The following is a 20,003-nucleotide window of genomic DNA, read 5'->3' as shown; positions in this document are numbered from 1 at the left end:
AGATAGTGCCAAATTCACTGGATACTTGTCTGAGCCCCCGCGCTGTACTGTTGGAACAGGAGAATTAAACACTACACCACAAGACCTCAGAGAAGACTGTATGTAAAACAGACAGTGCTGCAGTTGGGGACCAACTCTCACACTCACTCACTTGTGCTTCTATACAGACACACACACACACACACACACACACATGCTCATGCACATACTCACACACAATGCCTTTATGCTTCTATTCACATTTAGCACACTTACAATGTAGGAGCAGCTGCAGTGCTAACCAGGAAGCCGGAGGGGATGAAGGTTAACGAGAGGCAGTGAGACAGAGAGAGAGAGAGAGAGACACAGAGGCAGACAGTGAGAGAGACAGAGGGAGAGAGAGAGAGAGAGAGAGAGAGAGAGAGAGAGAGAGAGAGAGAGAGAGAGATGACCTACGCTTTTGGCACTTTATGCAGTGCTCATAAAGGGTAAAATGAATTCTTACTTGACATGCAGTCACGCAACTTCTAAGAACATCATGAATTGAAGAAGAAATGTCGGAGAATTTGTGAGGAAATCGTATTTACAAGCCAATCGGGTATAGAAACCACTCACTGAAGCTGGATATAGTGATTTCTTGCAGGCCTTGAGCTAAACAACTAAAACATTTAGTATTAAAGGAAAATACCGCCATTATTCCAATTTTTTCCATTCCTTTCATCTCGACTGCATCCATAGACAAAGATCGGTTAACATTAGCCGTAACGCTACAGGAATGCATATCAGTAAAGCAGATTCATTGGCTATGTGCTCCTGCATTGAGTCACTGGAAAGTTGTAAGGAACCTTGGCAACTGTTAAAAAAAAATGAATGTGTTCCAAAAAGGCACTTGCTTGAAAATGCTGGTACATTTAAAAAATGCCTGAAATGCTCGACTCCAAACCAGACCATTTAAAATCAGACTCGCCTGACATAACAGAGACTCAGAGGAATCACTGGACTCTGACATGACTATGCTAATGGCGGCTATCACAAGCTGCGAGCAGAGTGTTGGCCAAAAGGGACTCAACCATGGCTTCATTGTCAAATGAGCTTCACAGGAAGATGGGCAGCCATTCAAGTGAACTGCATGCTGAAATAACTGCCGTTCCCTCAGAATTAGCTGAAGCTATCAAACGGATCAAATGTATTAAGAGTTTTGGCGTGTTTAATTACTTTCATATCATATTGTGAACTCACAAGGTAAAGTAACTCAAACCTCCCATGTTTCAACATGCACTTGGATTTGTGCTCCATCCATGAAAGAGCATGTGGCCTTCATGGAAGCTAGAAAACGACAATCAAAATTTGGTATCTTCTATTAAGCTGCACTACAGTAAAAAAAAAAAAAAAGAAGCCTCCTTTGAGGATCCATATAAGGCTCAAGGCTGCATTTAAACTCCATCACACCTCAGGAGCTTGGTGTGACATGAGCGGTAAAATACTAAATGCCCACAGGTTAATGTTAATAGCATAAGATAACAAACAGGATCCAAGAAAGGAGTGGTTATTATATGCAAGGATGCTATTTCTGATTAGTTAACTGTAAGTGCCTGAGTAGTTTGCTTGCACACCTTAAAGATCACCTTGATCCACATTTATACAGCACAGTTAGCATATGAAAAGAATGTGCATCGCAGCATTGGACACCATACTTTCTTCTTTCACACCTCTCCCACTCGCTGATACGTCCATTAACAAGTATACATTAAATCAGGTTTCTGTGACAACAAAGAGCGCTGCTCAGGGTGGAAACATATATACAACGGCATCCACCTGTAACACACTGCTAATGTTAATGTTATCCAGAATTATTATTATTCCTTGCAACATTTGATAGTTTCATCAAGTACCGTGCAGCTGTGCATCAGAGGAAACGTAATTTTTCTGCTGACTTTAACATGTGTGCATGCTTCCACGGACCTCAGATAGTACCAATGCTTAGCTATGTAAGCTTAATCCTATGGCATTACTCCGTCCCTCATCTGACTTTCTGCTGTCTGCTGCATCTCTTGATATTTAAATGATCTAGGCCATTTCTCATCATATCGCATCGCTGTTATAATTTGGAGCAAAGTCAATTTAATTCACGTAGAGGACCTTGTCACATGAGGTTGTAAAACCACATAAGTGAGTGGTTTCCACTTGAACTGTGTAAAATAAAACACTATATCAATGAACTGCAATGCAGGCTAGACAGCACTGATTCAAAAAGTGGATAATCAGTGCCAGCTGGCAAAGTTATTGCCTGAAAGGAATGAGGAAGCAATATCTAAAAAAAAAAAACACTGCTCCATTTGCTTTGATGAAGTAAGACGGGATGAGATGAGACGAAGTGACATATGTGACAAACATTTTAATTTCATTTAGATAATAATTCTAGACAAGAGGATTTGAAATGAATGGACATATATCATGACATAATGTAAATGTTAATTTTGCATTTAGTCCTAAAATCTTTATCTGCCACAGGTCTGAATCTGTTTGACCTGCAACTATAGCTGAACCTCAACAAGTGGCACTACTGGATTATTGAGAGTGGTGGAACAACCTGCATAATGTCACATTGTTGCAATTAAAATAATCTTTGCCTGTTGAAAGATTTCTTTAAAAGAAACATTTTAAAGTAATCTCAGCAATGCCACTATTTTTTTATGCACTTTTTTCACTGGTGAAGACCAGCCCCACCCATTCTGAGACAGCTGGATGTGTTGAAAACTCATCCACTCATCAGAGGTCTAATGTCTACAGACTGAAAACCTTGGTTTATCACTGATAAGCACATCCCTGCCTGCGCCCAGGAAAATGTGCGACGCTGTTCTCATCATTTGCATACTCCCCTCCGCTCCACAATGAGACAGTAAGTCCAGAGTCTGACTGCCTGAGTTTTAATCCTGCAGATTAATGCTAATGCCACGGCAAAGAAGGCAGAAAGACGATTAAAATGTCACTGGATAACCTCTCTACAACCCAAACAGTAACAGCTCCAAATACACAGACCATTATATCACCCACAGTACCTGGTACTAGGAGACTCCAATCCACCTCCCTCACAGGGCAGACACACTAAGTGCACTGGATCAGGACAGAGGGAGGACTGGGAGGCTGATGAAGGGCAGGGAGAACAACTGGTGGACTGATAGTAATACAGTGGAGCAGGCTGGGATCGGCCGGGGTCTAGACCTTTGGTGTCTGAAAGATTGACAGGCCAGATGGACAGCCAGATCCCCTGGAGCAGACCAGAATGACAGCCATGTTACCAACTTATTGCAGGGGATAAAAGTGCCTGGTTCTGCACTTGATATGAGGGTCAGGAAAGTATTAAACCTGAGAACTCAGGAGGTGTTTTATTTTAATGCAAAATATTTCATGAAATGCCTCAGGATGATAGCTCTGTTCCTTGAAAGCATCAATTGTGTCTCACTTGACACTTTCATTTTAGTGCCTATTCAAATAAATTACTGAGTCAAAATCCCTGCTAGGTGATGACACACCGCCTCATCTCACAAATATGTTAACTATGGAGGACTATTTTCACCATCGACCTAACAGGGGTTTTATCTGGCCATCAATCGTTTTAAGCTCTCAGTGGATCTCACCAGACCTCTTCTGTAGCTGTACTAGGCCTTGTGCCTTGTGCTCATGAACTTATTCTGCAGAATATCGCAAAACCAAAACAGTGTCACTATACCAAGTTCATGTTCAGTCATTTGCTTATGAGAACGTTTAACCATCAGCGCACTGAGAGCAAATCACATTAATACACTTGCAAAATTAATCATTACTCAACATCAGTCAACAATAGCTGCGGCCCATCAAGTAGTACTAGAGTTTTTGAAAAAGGCAAAGCAGCTCACCAGTCAGCTGAGCTGTGACTTGCCTGTCCCACTTGGTAAGCTGAGCCACATGACCACATGCCCCCCAACCAGCCAGCAGCAAGGCGGGCAGGTGGCAGGTTTATTTGGAAAGATGAAAATGAGATGAACACCAGAGGTTAAGAGGTGCAAGGGGATGGGACAGGACAGAGGGGGATGGAGGGCTGTGGGCCATAAAAACTGTGAGAGGGCGAGGTGAAGTTAGGGTCACTGCTCACTCAGGGTCCCATGTGATGTCATTTCAGCGACACAGTATCTGTCCTGGGAACTGCTTAGGAAGTAATTGGCTGAACCAAGGTAATAAATCCTTCTGCAATTTATAGACACCATTCTGGCCATTCTCTTGTGCTTTCCTGGTCACCAGGTTAGAAAACCTCATCTGTGGGCACTGTTGTTTCAGTGACCATTCAAACCATTAAATGCTATAAGACTACCAGTTTCAGAGTGAGTTAATGCTATGACCAGCACTTGATATGGCTGTTTAAAGGGTGGACATATATTCTTGTTGCTTGTGTGACTTTGAACTTTGAATTCACGTCATAAGCTTGTAAATAGGCTTATTTTCAAAGTGTACTACACCACTTCATGTGAGTATTCCTCTTGAGCTGGATGGCACAACCAGACAGCTGCAGTATTCGAGAAGTGCTAATGGGTCCGTTCAGAACGACAGGAAACATTAAGAATAAAACACCCTACACAAGCAGCAATAAGGAGCCTGGACACGCAGCTGAATGGAATTACAGTGCCAGGAAAAAAAAAGAAAAAAAAAAAAAAAAACACAAAAAGCCACTGAGTTTCAGAGGTTGTTCTACCAATTAACTGGCAACACATTTTCCAAAATACATTAGGGGTTTATTGTCTTTGCGCATGTCCTACCCTGTTCTGCTCTCTCTGGAAGAACTGCAGTCTGACTCAAATGTACGAGGGCCTCACAGCGCGCATATGTGTAGACAGTAATATTTGACAGAGATCAAATAGCATTTCACTTGTTTCCACTTGTTCATGGAATTGTCTCTAAGGGAAATAGGGGATAAAACACCCACAACATCCGTTCCTCAGATCACACATTCCATCCTTAAACACTGGTTTTGCTTCCCTGCTCCATTCACAGGAAAACATATCTGCTTACAGGAATAATTGGGTGAGAGGGCTCGAGTCTTGCAGCTTCCATAAAATGAATACGAGCGTTCTAAAATGGAGGATTGAGGGGTGGGTGGACCACGGCACCTCTTGAATTCTGCAATTTGCCGTCTGTTTCTTGACCCTGAAAATTCTTGGAAATGTATTTTTCCTGGATGATTTTATTGTACTCCTCTGAATCTAGAGCCCATGTTTTTCTCCATAGCAACCACATAACAGTAGAGTCCAGCTAAGCTCTGACTCAACAAACAGAACTCCACAAAATACCCATTTCAGCGCCAGGGTTTTCCCCCTCGCCCAACTCTCCTCCAAAACCCCTGCCCAAGACAGCTTTAAAACACAGGCTGAATGATTGCACTGACCATGAATGAAGACACATGCTGGGATAAATCAGGGCACATATGTGCCTTGGTACGCAAGATATGGGCGGGAAAAGGCCTCGCGGTCTCCTGCGGAGCCTCAGGTGCTGGGTTTAGGCCGATTGCGAGCCAGAGAACTGACACGTTCAGTACAGTAGGGCAGGCAGCAGCTGGGTACTATCGCTAACCCTGGGGACCTGGTCAGTGAGATGAGCTAGCTTAAAGCAACAGCAGGTTCAGAGCCCATATACTGGATAGAGCATTGCATAAAAGTCTGTTTCGCTCTTTCACTCTCCCTTGGTGGGCTGAGGAAGCATGCGCTTTGTGGCCCTCATGTAGCCGCTGAGGGGCAGGCAGGCCAGCCAGGGATTAGAGTGCTGCAGGCAGCCACAGGCCTGAGAAAAGGGCATGGTGTATGTAACTATGTAATCTCCATGGCCTTTCCCGGACGGCAAATCCCTACAACCAGCAGGTTGAACACTAACCACAGATAACTAACAAAAGACACATAAGATCGTAATAAAGTCAAATTCGCCTGTGTTTTAGTATTAGAGTTGTCAATGCGCTGTTGTATGAGTCATATTTCAAGTCATATTTACGAACTCACGGCTATCATATGTTGCAAAGAGAAAGTAACTTGAAAGAGGTGAGAGTATTTGTCCCTCTTCCACCATCTGTCCTTGAATCATACTCATTACTTAGAGGATTTAGTTTGCTTCTTTCTCATTGGTGAACTGTCAACCTTCTTGTCTTGACTAGTTAAGGCCATTCCTAAGAAAACAGGACATGTCTGCTAAACTGTAACTTAAGACAACAGTATGCTAGGCTGGAGATTCAGCTGCTGTCGAGCAGCTGTAAGGCTGTTGGAGAGTGTGGTCGCTCTCAGTCTTACAAGCCTTTCAGAGACTCTACCCTTGCAAAAACATAGAATCAAACAAAATTATCCTTCATTTGTTGCATGTAAGGTCATTGCAAAAGGGTATGGTCGGCTGCCAACTTTTCTCTTTCTCTCTCTCGCTCTCCCTGTCTGCCTCATAGTGAGCAAAGAGGAGTATGCCACAGGGAGGGGAGGCCCTACACAGGAACTCAATAATAACTTTCAGCAGTCTAGCCAGGAGGCTGGAAGCCCAGACTGCGGCTGTTCCCTCCTGTCCTCATTCCTCCCTCTGCACAGCCCCACGCTCCTCCCTTCACCCTCCTCCTCCTGGCCTGTGTCTGCTCCACAGGACTGATGCATTCTGCAGACAGGCCAGCACTCTTAAAGAGACACAGGCCACATTTTTATCCCCTGAATCACTGCAGTGGACGGAACCACTAACTGAGAGCAGAGTCCCTTATTTCCAGCCTCTCAAATCAAGGGCCAGTGCTTTTCTTTTCTTTTCTTTTTTTTTGCACCGCTTTTCTTATAGCTCAAGACTTTGACATGACACAAAACGTGAGGGAATAAACAGACTGAACTATGTTAAGAGGCTCTCAGTGAATCTCAGGCTGAATTCTTTCATTGTGGCAGCCTGTGAAGGAGCCTTTGATGCTTTCTTTAAAACACAGGAGAGGGGCTTGTCAAGTGCAATCAGCGGTCTTGGCCTTGAAAGTATATTTGATACCATTATCATGATAATTATTAGGGACACTCCAATAAACCTAATAAGAAAGTCTTTGGAACAAAAGGGCCACCACTGTGAGTGCTATGCAGATTTGCCTGTTCATAACAAGATTACACTCTGGTGTCTGCGTTAGCATAGACATACAGCGCCACTTTTAGTTCAGCGAGTACACTATGTACAAATGTTGAGTTATTTTGCCACAGTAAACTAAGAAATCAAATGGTTGCCTACTCGTCTAAAATTCTGCAGAAAAATCTTGCCACCATTGTGTGAGGAAAAAGCGCAGCACAAATTATAACTTTCTTTTTGTATTAAGGCTTTTGGCCTGACTTGATGAGAGAAAATCATAACCCTCAAGTTTTACCCTCCTCTCATATGAATTAAGCGCACAAGTTGCCTAAACAGAGTGTGAGTGAGTGGAGCCATGTTGAGCTGTATACCACAGCAAGGAAACGATTAAAAATTTAATAGGGTTGAGTGACACAGAAACCTACAAGGGCGTGCCTGCCAAACACGCTCTCATTCTTTTACTGTCAGCACTTTTCTTCTCTGGATAATACAAACTGTGAGAAGGCAAGTGCCTAGAAATCCAACCCAAGGCAGACTGGAGAGAGAGGTCAATATGACTAATTCATATACCATACTTGTTAACTTTCCCTTTTTGTTTTTCAGCGTGGGGCACATCAGAACGGTGTACACAACACACAGGGGACTTGATCAATGCAGAAAGACTTCGCAAGGTGAAGCACTACTTGAAATGAGCTGAAAGCCTCATACTACTGTATTATCTAAGTATCTTAAAGGGGCTAAAGGGTTAACACATCTCAGCTGCAGCATTACAAAAGATGAAGTCTCTATGGGAGGTATCAGTGCCAGAGTCAGCAAAGCAGCACAGTCCTCTGCAATGATAACTCCATTCTGGAAAACCAATAAGCTAAGCATCCAGCTTCAGATGGGACAGAAAGCTCCAGTTCAGCCTCTTAAAAGCTGAGACAGAGCCATCCAGCAGCATATAACTGTGGCTCTCAGGAGTGTCCTCATCACTGAAATCTCCATCAGAATCTTACTGGCCTGCGAGTCCAGTATTTTCATGGCTTAACAACGATGTTATTCCCACTTAGGTCAGATGCACAAACAAAGTAAAGCCATCTGACTGTGCGGCTGTGTCTGGATAACGGGTAAGACTCGATCTGTAGTCCTACAAAACAGCTATCTGTTCGTTACTCGGTGGTGTGCGGAGTGCTTTGAGAGGGTGACGCATACCCAAACAACACCAAGCCATTGAATCACCAGTGTTTACGCAGCCACATAATTCTGCACCATCTGTGGGACTCAGGTCTCATTTTCTGTATGGCATAACAAGCTAATGGCAATGTCATAACAGGAGAACACCACACACTCACAGCTACATCGAGCGGCATTCCTCTTAAAAATGTTGCATGCTTATTAAATCCAAAAGGAAAAAAAAAGGCTCAGCCAGGATAAGTGTTTTGGATAAAATATTCACAGCAGCAGTAACAGTTTCACTGTGACATTCTCCTTTGCCCTCGAACTTTGAACCATTCGCCACCTCCCGTCACCTTATAAGGCAGATTGTAGGATGAAAAAGAGGCAATGAACTTCTGACCTGTCATTCAGACTGTGGAGGAAGCTGTGCAGCTCGGGGGCAACTAGAGTCCACCATCCACTCTGTCTCTCTTCCCCTGCATGTCTCACCCTAGCATCCCATAAACCCCCACTAAAAACCTCCTGCTCCCCTTTTTATGGCTGCCAGATGGCGGGGAGGCCTCCTTGCCTCTGGACTTGCCTCTCCAGTCTAGTAAAACCAGTTGACCTCGGCAACATAAAAACTGCTATTTATGAAAAGGCTTGGAACAAAACACACAAACATCCTGCCACTGAAACAATCAACGCCATCTCATCTCCCAGAGAGCCTTTTTACAAGATGAGAAAGAGAGGGAGAGGGAGAGAGAGAGAGAGAGACAGCAGGACAGACAGACACGCAGTGGATATGTACCCGTGCTCTGGGGCGGCGCAGTCCAGATGCAGCGACTACACCCAGGTACATTTTTTTCATGTGAGGGGGTTTTATTTGCGTGCCTTGGGTGTGAGCGCAGGACTTTGGCAGCCTCTAAATTTCTCCCTGAGAAACGGAGAAGCAAAACAAACAGAGCCGTCTGCATTCAGGTTGAAGCTGAACCACAGAACCACAGTCTGGCCTGCGGTTCACAACATTCTGTTCCAGCACTGACTTCACCTAAAACAAACACTCTCAAGAACCAGTCCACCTCAGCCAGGGGGACAGGAATCTGAGAAAAAGTTTAGATTCGAACTCCATTAACAAATCCCTCTCTCTCTCTCGTATAGCCGTTTCATTGTCAAGGCTCCGGGCGATGTTTTTGCCAAGCGCTCGGCAGAGTCTTTTTGTGTGAGTCGAGTTTGTTGCGGTCCAAGAGGGTTAAAAGGGCACACAGATCCCCTCCTTATAAAAGGACAGTCCAATCAATGGCTTCCTTTTACTGCAAATCAATTTAGGTGATTATCTGCTCTTCCAATAACAACTTTCTACCCCCTCTGCTCACCTCTGATGCCCCTCCTTTCCCCTCCTTTATTTGTTCTGCCAGTTGGAATCTAGCATTTATGTCCTGCAATTCAACCTGACCTCCAGGCAACCCCTGGCATGGCTGCCTAAGCCATTAGGGTAACTGTGACTCTGGGTTATTAGTGTGATAAAACTTTACTGTCCCTCCAGCCACTCTGCAAGGCTGCTGTTTAACGCCTCTGAGGAACAAGTCTATGGGACCTTTCACGCTGGTGCACGTAGCAGACCGGCCAGAGGGCATTTGGTCAATAGGCCAATACACAAATACAGCTTGGAATTCAGAGTGAAATGTTTAATTCAAACATCGGCAAAAAGCCACAGAGGGAGCGAGGGGGGGGGGGCATAAATGACAACAAACGGTATAAGCAGCACTGAGCAAACTGCACAACATAAGACCAAGTCAGTGATGAATTAAACTAGAGCATCCCTGTGAGTTGGCTTTGTGGAAATATGTAGACTAGAGGGCTACGGGTGGTTGTCTGTGCTATGTTTTCTCCTGTGCGGCAGGAGTTGTGGGCAGCCAAGCTAACTGCAGCCTCAGCACTTCTCTCCATATTCTCCAGTTTCAAGCCAAGAGAGAGAACAAAGGCAGAGAGCTAAGCTGCTGCAGAGGTAATGAGGACAGAGGCATGCAGTACACAGGAGTGTGCCCTCAATAATGAGTGCTGCTGCAGTCTATGATGGAGTCCTCTTGGACAGCAGAAATGAAAATCCATGCAGCCATTCCCAGCAGCGACTCTGCCTAGTCTACCCACAACCAGCAGTGAGAACTGACTGACTGACTGCAGCCCACCCCATTTTACACTGCAGCTCTGTCTACCACAAAATGGAAACCACAGTGTGGCTGGAATTTGCTTGCAAACATGTTGAGATATTGTACACGAAATTGAGAGACTAAAGAAACATTAAAACCATTGAGATACTTTAGCTAGAATACGTTTTCTTAAATATTACTTTTACAAGTGACTAATTGCAAACACCGGCTCCATTAGTAACAGCAAAAAGCTCCGCACATTGCTCGCTACTGTTGCTGTTACAAGTGTTATTGGTAGTTTCTCATGTATAAAGAAATACAATTCTGTGTAATATAAATACAAGCAAAGTAACTGTATTCAAAGCAGTCACTGATGTATGTTATCCTAAAAGTAGCCTATATGACAGAGCAATTAATTCATAAGAAGCTTATGCTGACAATGGACTGACTAGTTGAAATCAAGCTAAAATGGGTCGGGTTGCAGAGCTGCTGTCATTGTCTATCAAAGTCGGTGCTGAAGTTGCACAAATCACCCAAACGTGGATTTCTGTGTATTACAAACAAATTGAGAGACAGTTGAGGTGCAAATGAAGGGCACAGCGGGGAACAGAATTAAGGGAAATCCACATTATTGCACAGGAGAATCCCAAATAAGCTCAAGGACACGCCCTCACTGTTTGTGCCAAGGTTTGCCCCACTCTGCAGCTCGCTAGTTGGAATCAATAATGTCATTAACAAGGGAAGAGGACGTTGAGGGAAGGATTTTTAAGACACAACTAAAACTCAGAAGAGTGGAAGAAAAACTCCAAAAGCAGAGATGTGTTTTCTGGAGTTGGCATTCATTACACGCATAATATCCTCAAAGCCTAAACAATGCTCGGCTGTTGTTTTTGCATTTTCAAAGTACCAAGAAACAAATGTCTCCCCGGTCCTGCGACTCTTGCAGGCTGCAGCTCACATCAGCCTGTAAGAGTCGCAGGACTGCAGCTGATATCTCCTGCTGTAACTAAAACTGGGTAGATATATGGCTTTCGCTCTTTCCGTTTCGAATAATATAGTGTATAAAGATAACATCTTAAATCTGAAAAAGTAACTCTTAGCTGCAGAACTAACAGGTAAGTATTCTAAGTATTCTAACACATTATTTATCCCAAATGTCTTTAATTTGGAAGCTGGAGGCATTCCATGGAAAGGCTGTTTTGGCAGCTCTTGGCTGTAAAGCTGTGTCAGTGCTGGTCCATGCCAGCCCCACCCCATTAAGGCCGAACTCTGCACATCATGTGTTTCCACTTTACCGATAGGGTGGAAATGACCTCAACGCAGTAAAAGATGACAGGGGTGCTAGCACTGTTCACCAGATGTGAGCGGAGAGAGAGGAGGAGGAGGAAGGGGAGAGAAAACCATTCGCCTGAAGAATTTACTGCAAACCCCCGAGGAGCCCTGTGATTGAGGGTTCAAGTCGAGCTCCAGAGGTTCCTGGTGTATCTCAGCAGCACTCAGCTTTGGGGAGGACATACCCTGCTGGCCTGGTCAGAAACACATGCACGCACATACACACTAACACACACGCAAACAACCACACGTCCAAAACCCGCTGTCATTCCACTGCACCTGCCAGCAACACAAAAGCCACTTCCTCCCACTGTGTCCGGCCAAGCCCCTTTATCCCATTTAGTGCAGCCTGCACCACAACAAAGGCAGAGAAATTAGGGATCTGTGCTGATGATAGGGCGACTAATCCCTTTGGAGGGACTCATTCTATCTGCAGCCTGTACAGTTTGGCCGCTGAAAGGGTTGAATTAAATATGGACATGCAGAGATGGGCGTCTTTGTGAAGATGAGTCCACCAACAATGCCCTGTTATTACCTCTGGAATAATTCATACATTCCATATGGGAGAGAGGCCTCGAGCAGGCTATCGTCTCTGCATTTGATTTAATATAATCAGCTAAAACAAGGTCGTGAGTGAATTGATTATCTTTAAAATATCTGTTCACTTTAAGTTATGGTAATGATTTGCAATAAAAAAATCTGCAATCTAATCCTAATTCTTATTCATATCCTTACTGAGCAGCGCCTCTTCTTTCTAGTCAAGGGCTTCATCAGATCATCAAAGGTCACGCCACCTTGCTCCGAAACACACATACACCTCACTGTGCAGCAGATTAAGCTGTTGGTGCCAAAAGGAGAAGTGATTACTCAGTTTTTGATGATAATCTGAAAAGCAGCTTGACGTTTTTTAAGATGATGTGTGTGCTAAACTCTTCTCATGACACTGGCCATTCCCTGCTTAAGACACAAGGCTTATTATAGTCTCCTCATTATAGGATAAAGGGCAGGCCTGCACTGCAGCTCTATTTCAGGCCAGAGCGGTCTGTGTCTGTGCTCGTTGACTGGCTGGAAATAAAGCCAGACGCTTGTCAACGCCACAAGCACAGGGAGGCAGGCAGGCCTACTGGGCAGCCGCCACAGTGCAGTGTGGGGCAACCCTGCAACTGTTAGACACCTGCACAGGGGGGCAGGGTGGGGATGAGGGAGGGGGTGCCCTCAGCGTGCGAGCCAGCATGCCCCCTCTGTACGCCTGTCTCTCTGGATGTAGACCTGCTCTACTGATACAGGCAGAGAGAAGGAGCAGAGAGTGAGGAAGGGGTGGGGCAGAGGCTCAAACAGAGAGCAAGGAATAAAAGAGCGACGCATTTGCAGTGATACATATTGCTTTTGAATAAGGGGACTTCCTTTGATAAACAAGGAGAACAAAGTCAAAGAGAGAAAGGTCCAGCTGACCAGATACTGTTGTGGCAAAGAGTGACCCATAACGGATCTTGGAGGGATTGTGATGCTGAATAAATAACTTTGCCCCTCATTGCAGTAGAGACTGCTAGGACAGCTGTGCTGAATTCATTTGATACGGGTGCCTGCTGACAATGCTGCATTGCCCCGTCTCTGCAAGAAAGCATGTCGAGCTGGTCTGAAGAGCACACAGGGGCTTGCTGCTTTTCACCAACACACAATGGTGCTTCTGCTACAACCCAAAGCTCTGACCCCTGCAAAACTGGCCAGGGGAGATGTCCATGTCGGCAGACGGTTGATTCAGTGCTCTGCTGGCAGATTGTGAGATGGAAGAGACAGTGCTACTGGATTAGATTTCAGATACAATGTCCTGGAGGCAGAGCAGATACATAAAATGATAGGTATCCCTAATAGCACACAACAAAACAAGAGACTGCAGAAAATGAGGATCCCACTCAGACGTTCATTCGGCAGGCTCTAGAAACCAGCCTGGAGATGGAGATGGAGGCGGGTTATTGGGTCATCCTGACAAACTAGCACTAGCTGCATCTATTTATCTATCTATCTATCTATCTATCTATCTATCTATCTATCTATCCGTCTGTCTATCTGAAACCAAAGGAACACAGACTCAAGATGGATGGTGGAATTTCATCTCTCCAAAATGAGGCTTGCAGCCCTCACACCACTGAAACACTCCAGTACTACATGTGCGGTGTATTTAGGCCAGTCTGAATACCGACTCATACAGCATGTGCTCACTACAGTGGAGGTGGAGATCTAAGTATAATGCAGGGTGAGGGGGAGTGGAGTAGGAGATCTCAGCAGAGGAGGGAGAGAGGTCTGTGTGTGTATCCCACAGGGTTGAGGAGGTGTTAAATGCAGGAGTTGAATGATGGTAGTGGGCCAGAGGAGGTGTCAGACAAGGAGGTCTCAATGATGAAGAGTTAGCTTTATACACAGCTGACCTGTGGGAGAAGTGTGTGATGCAGAGTGGAGGAGGAGGTCTGAGTTGTAGAAAGGATCAGGAGGAGGAGGAGGGACTCCGAGTCACAGTATGGAGGTCACAATGAAAGAGGATGGGCAGTGAATGGAGGAGGATGAGGTCTCTGTACTGTAAAAGGTCTTCGCTCTGTGAGGTGTGCGTGTGAGTGCGCGTGTGCGTGCATGTGCATGTGCACATGCGTGCTCTGGTACGCTTCTCTGAGCCCACCAGCCAGAGAGCACGAAGTTCTTATTTAGCACAGGAAGAGCAGCTCTGCTTAGCAACCACAGCCACCCTCCAATCACAAGCGTACAGAGGAGACTCCAACTGAGGACGAGTCCTTTCTGTCTGTGAGTGGAGTCTGAAAGAGGCCTCTGAATGCTGAGGTGCTCATACGTGCTCGTGCACACAAAATATGTCTGCCGTGCAAACTATTAGTCCAAATTGTGCTTTGAGCTATTAAGGCAGCAGCCAATGAGGACGTCATTCACGCACACGTTCACGCCCCTCTGTTCCTACAGTATACAGCTTCTCCTCTATTTCTCTCTCTTCTGAACTAAGCAGAGAGTTCAAAGTTAATCTAAACCATCCTAATCCTAAAATAAATTATGTATATCCCAGAGAGCAAGGAAGTAGTGTAAATCCCTAAAACATTCATTCTCCTTTTCCACAGCCACATGCAGCAATTTGGCTCTGCACCCAGTTGCAACTGAACTGATAGCAGCCTGATTGTGAACTGCTAGCCATCAAAACTGGAGGCACGTACAAGATTTGGAACAAATGCTGTCTGAACACTGAGCAGTCTGTTTGGTTTAGCTGCGTGAGCTAATCCTCCTGATAGCTTTGGAGGTGGTTGGTGGGCGGAATGTAGGCGAGAGCAGCATGCCGATTTGTCATATGGCACCAGCAGGGCCTACTTCTGCTCCGGCTGGAGCTCCATTAGCACATTTCCAATGTGGTCTGACAGTTATGCAGCTTATAACTGCAGGTCATTAAAAAAAAAATAATAAAGGATCAAATATTGCAATATTAATGCTGCTCATGTCTCTGGCCTCAAAACTCTCATCACAAAAACACTTGAATTGGAATCTGCGATTGTGCCGTTGGTTTCTCTATATAACATATTCTCATTATATCTAATTTCTGCTCTAATTACAAAATTCCAGTGGGACTAGTAATAAATTGTGAGGATGCTTTGAGTGGGCCAGGGAACGAGGGGCGTGCCCACTGTCCGCGGCTGGTGATGTAAACCAACAGACATTCAGTCTGTCTCAGCTTCTTTCTGTTCTCGAAGAAATTGTCCAGAGAAGATGATGGTTTGGATGTGGACTGTGGTCCCTGCATTCCAGGAGTTATGTAGGATTATCAGAGTTTAAACCCCCCTGACTGCAGCAGCTTAGTGGCTCAGCCAGCAGCAGATGCAGACTCCAGGATTTCCTGTCTCTACACCAGATGGGCCTGACTCTTAATCACAGAGCTGGAAATCAGGAGGTGATCGAGGAGGAATTGATGATGATTGTGGCATAACACTAACCCAATACAGGCATCTGTTCTGCCACTGACGAATTGACTGACTGGCTTGCTGGCTGCAGTCACAGCCAGAACTCATCTCCTCCCTCATCTCATCATCACTGATCAACACTAATCATGCTCTTCCCTCACTCCACCAGTTACACAAGAAGTCTCTCTCACATTAACACTGCATCATCCATGTTTCAAGAGAGATGGAGTGAAGAAGCACTCCACTTAAAATGGTAAAAACATAAAATGGGGCAAAATTCTCCCTGGTACCCATGAGGGAGAGAGTCACTCCTTGAGGCTCCAGTCTGGCTTTGAGGTCCTAACCAGGAAAAAGGTGACATGGCAAAACTCACGAGCGTGGATTTCCCACCCTGGGAGAGCCTGAGGGTGAGAGACCTATCCACACACCACCTAAAGAAACAAGGCCCTAACAAAGAGAAATGGCTGCACTTCACAGCCTCTGAAAGGCCCGGCCTCTAGACAAAGGAGGCGGCAGGTCTTTAGCACACATCACCCATGACAGAACCCCAGCTGACACCCTTTTAACATGGGGTCACCCCTGGGAGAATGAAGGCCACAACCCCTGGGAGCTCCTGACAACCCTTTCCCTTGACACGCTGCCCCTGCTCTGGCCAAACGCTCCCTCCAACAGTCACTCCAGAGATGAGGTGATGCTCTTCCAGGGGGCTGGTCAGTGGGGAGTTGGGCGTTGGGGGAAGGGATTAGGTTTGGGGAGACTGTTTTCAAAAGAACAGCAATCCTCAGAGAAGGGTAAAGTGGAGAGGGCAAAACAAAGACAAGAGGCAAACTACAATGTGAGGATTCACTGTAATGGTTACAGTGCCTGTGCTGAAGGGCGGTTAATACAGAGGTAAATCTGAATCACTTGTGGTTGACCCCATGTTTATCTGGGTGGCGTGGGTGGGATGGGTCTCGGCTGGCTGGGTCAGTGCTGGGCAGACAGGGCCATCAAAGGCCAGAACGATGCACCATGTCAGCTTTTAGGGCTTCCCAGAGGTCAGCAGACAGATGGAAATGGAAATGAGCCGGCAGTGAGCTCATTTTAATCTGGCCTGCACAGCTGATCCAGTCATTATATATGCCTGCTCACATGCAAACAAACTCATGTACTCACTATACATGAAGAACACATCCAGGCATGTGTGTGCACAATCCTGCACAAATGCAGATGTGGATGGTCATCTGACAGAGAAAGAAGGGAGCAATATGTTCATTCTTTCTCTCGCCCCAACAGAAAAGTCAACCCTTTATACCTTGTCTTTGACACTCAGATGATTGGTTCGGTCCCAGGTTTGAGGCTAATTTGATAGAGTGAACAGAACAATGGGATGAGAAATGGCATAAATTGGCCTCACTTGAATGGCTTTAATATCCGTTCCATTAAGGAGAGTCTACATGAGTCTCTGGAGTCCCCTTTTTCTCTCTACTCAGTCATATGATTGATTGCATTGCTCGCACTTCTTAGGATTTTTTTTTTCAGCAGTTAATGCTCAGAAACATTTGACACTGGATGGCAAAAAACACGCTTTTGCAATTCTAATCTTCCATGTTGAAGATTTTCATGTTAATCAGAAAAGTTAACATTTGCATTATTATGTGCTAGGTTCAGTATAATTTGGCAAATCATTTGAATTGCTTTTAAAATTCAAGGTTCTATAAAAAATTAATCATTTTTTTGGCACAGTGTGTGGGTGTAATAATCATCCAGTATCTCTACTAGCTTAACTAAACAGTGCTGTGACAGTTTTAATGTGGTGGAGCTTTATTTGCATCATGCTACGGCTGAGAGCAATGTTTGTTATCCATCCACTGTATATCTCTGTGCCCTTTATCAGACAGCCATCTGGCTAGTGGACTGGACACAAGGACATTTGATTGGATGGTGTGAAAAGAATGGGGGGTTGGCTGGGTCAGTGTCTTTGGGAAGAGGTCAGGGGTCATGGCCCTTTGACAACACATGTCAAGGCCTGGCTCACACACCCTGCATCTCCTGAATGAAGGTCTGCAGCCTCCTCTCAGCAATCTGCCCTCATCTGCACACTAGGCAAAGGCTAAATGACCAAATGCAGGATTTGATGCAAAACAGACACAATGGTCCTCTGGTCTCCCCCTCTGATCCGGCTTCTGCTTTTGTAAGCACGCCACAATACTTTTTTTGTTTAACTTTCTACATCGCTAAATCAAATAACAATAATAAAAAATAATGCAGAAACTGAAGTAATTCTAATATCTCACAGCAAACTGCACTCTACCAAGAGTTACCATTTGCCCTACAAAAATAATCTTCCCAGCAGTTTCCTCTGGCAGTGCAGTAGCTGCACAGACCACCATGTACAGTACATTAGGTGGGAGTCTAGACAGATGATACAAGCCCAGGAGGTAAAGCTTCGAGGTTCTCTCTTATTAATAAAACACCCTGACATCAGGGAGAGGCTGAGGCAGACTGATAACATTAAGTTTTTGTTTCATGGGTAAGCTGAGCCAAGGATGGCCTGCTAGCAGCCCTGTCCGGCCTTTCAGCAGCTTGCCCTGTCAGGCTGATGTATGGGAGAGCACTGGTGTGCGGCTCCCTGAGGACCAGGCCTGTCTGCTAACTGGGACACGACTGACAGTGAACCACAGCAGACTACCCCCACAGCCGCACCCCCCACACACACATACACACAATGTGATGCTCAACCCTGTATATATCATACACACCGAGAAACTGTCGGCGCAAGACTCACCATTTTGGAAAATATGCAACACGCAGATGATACATCAAGTCCTGCTGACTGCAGTTAGGAAGACGCAAGAAATAAGCCACAGGTGCAAGAGATTTTTTTTTTTTTCAGAGACAGATATTTCTTCACTCACAAAGATTTTGTCTGGCTTCCATGTCCAATTCTCAGCAAAACACCATATAAATCGGCCCTACATGGAACTGGTAGAGATAAGATGCTTTGACAAGAGCATTTTCAAAATGACTGACTGGCAGAATTGGACAAAATAGGGTCAAAATATGGACAAAATCAAATATCATGAAATTTTTGACCTGTATCGAGATTTATACTGTAACAATATTGTAGGAATGACTGGTGTTTTCATAAGATATCTACACACAAGATATTTTTCATAAACAATCATTAGTCATGTGTAAATGATGATCAGGCAGGTAGAGGCAAATAACCAAACAGCTAGAACAAAGTTCAGAAAATTGTGTCTTTTTGCTCTAATGCCACCTCTAAATCCAGGAAAAGACAATACATATGCCATGCCAAAATCCCAGATGATACCGAGTCTCATATCATAATATCAGTGCAATATAGATATAAAAGCCAACACTAGATAATTATTTGCTGCCTTTAGTTTCTTAAGTGAAATATTTCTAAAAGGAGGACAAAAAAGGAATCCCTTGCCTGATCTTTAATAACTACACCATTATTCATAATAAGCTTCTCCCTATCATTATTTCACATATATTTCTAGAGGCAAAACTAATCCAAACATCGGGGAAAAAAAACTCTCAACATTTTCCGAAGCAGTTTTTAAAGAGAGAATGAAAGAGACTGAGGTTTCCCTGTGAGACATCGCCTGGCTCCTGCTCAGATTGGAGCAGCACCATGGTGATACATAGATGTCCAGTCATTAGCCAAGTCCCACACAACAGCTGCTGTGTGACGAAGGAACAGCCACCTCGTCTCCTGCTCCTTTGTCCATACTAAACATCTCTGACCCACACAAGCAGCCAGTGCGTCCACGCACACACGCACGCACGCACACACACACACACACACACACACACACACACACACTCACACACACACACACACACACACACACACACACACACACACACACACATGCACGCAGAGACCTTATCCTACTCTGACCAGTCACAGCCCCTTCTCACACACACATCTCCATATCCCAAACCTCATTAAACTCTTATCCCCTACCCCACCTTGTGGCACCATAATGGGTTGCCCTGCCCCCTCTGCTCTCTCACACTAATAAAATATATCATTGGGGCTCAATTTATCATAATGCAGATGCCCTTGGGTAACCCTGGGGGGTTCTGGACCAGTGAGCCTCACAAGAAAAAAAGAGGATGGGAGGGATGCTCAGGGGTGTTAGCTGACTGTCAGGTGCTTTACCTGTCAAAAATGAGGGAGGTGAGTGAGGCTTTATGAGGTGTTTCACAGTGCTGGGGCACAGAGGGAGCAGGCTCAAGAGGATGACAGTTGTCCAGAACAGAAACATGTGATTTGACAAGTTTGATGTGCATTGTAATTCGGTTGGGGGGCCGCTGCCTTATGATATTGGTGCATATTTGCAGTCTAGCCAGACTGGAA

The 20,003-nt window shown here is 45.0% G+C and overlaps 1 protein-coding gene across 1 annotated transcript in view; it reads right to left on the bottom strand.

Moving 5' to 3' along the window:
* skib (v-ski avian sarcoma viral oncogene homolog b) overlaps positions 1 to 20,003 on the bottom strand; it is a 31,205-nt gene that overhangs the window by 9,663 nt on the left and 1,539 nt on the right. The window lies entirely within an intron of this gene.

This window comes from Myripristis murdjan, chromosome 5, assembly GCF_902150065.1.
Source record: "Myripristis murdjan chromosome 5, fMyrMur1.1, whole genome shotgun sequence".
Lineage (NCBI taxonomy): Eukaryota > Metazoa > Chordata > Actinopteri > Holocentriformes > Holocentridae > Myripristis > Myripristis murdjan.
The sequence above is the reverse complement of the archived record's forward strand: the minus strand, read 5'-3'. Positions and strand labels throughout refer to the sequence as shown.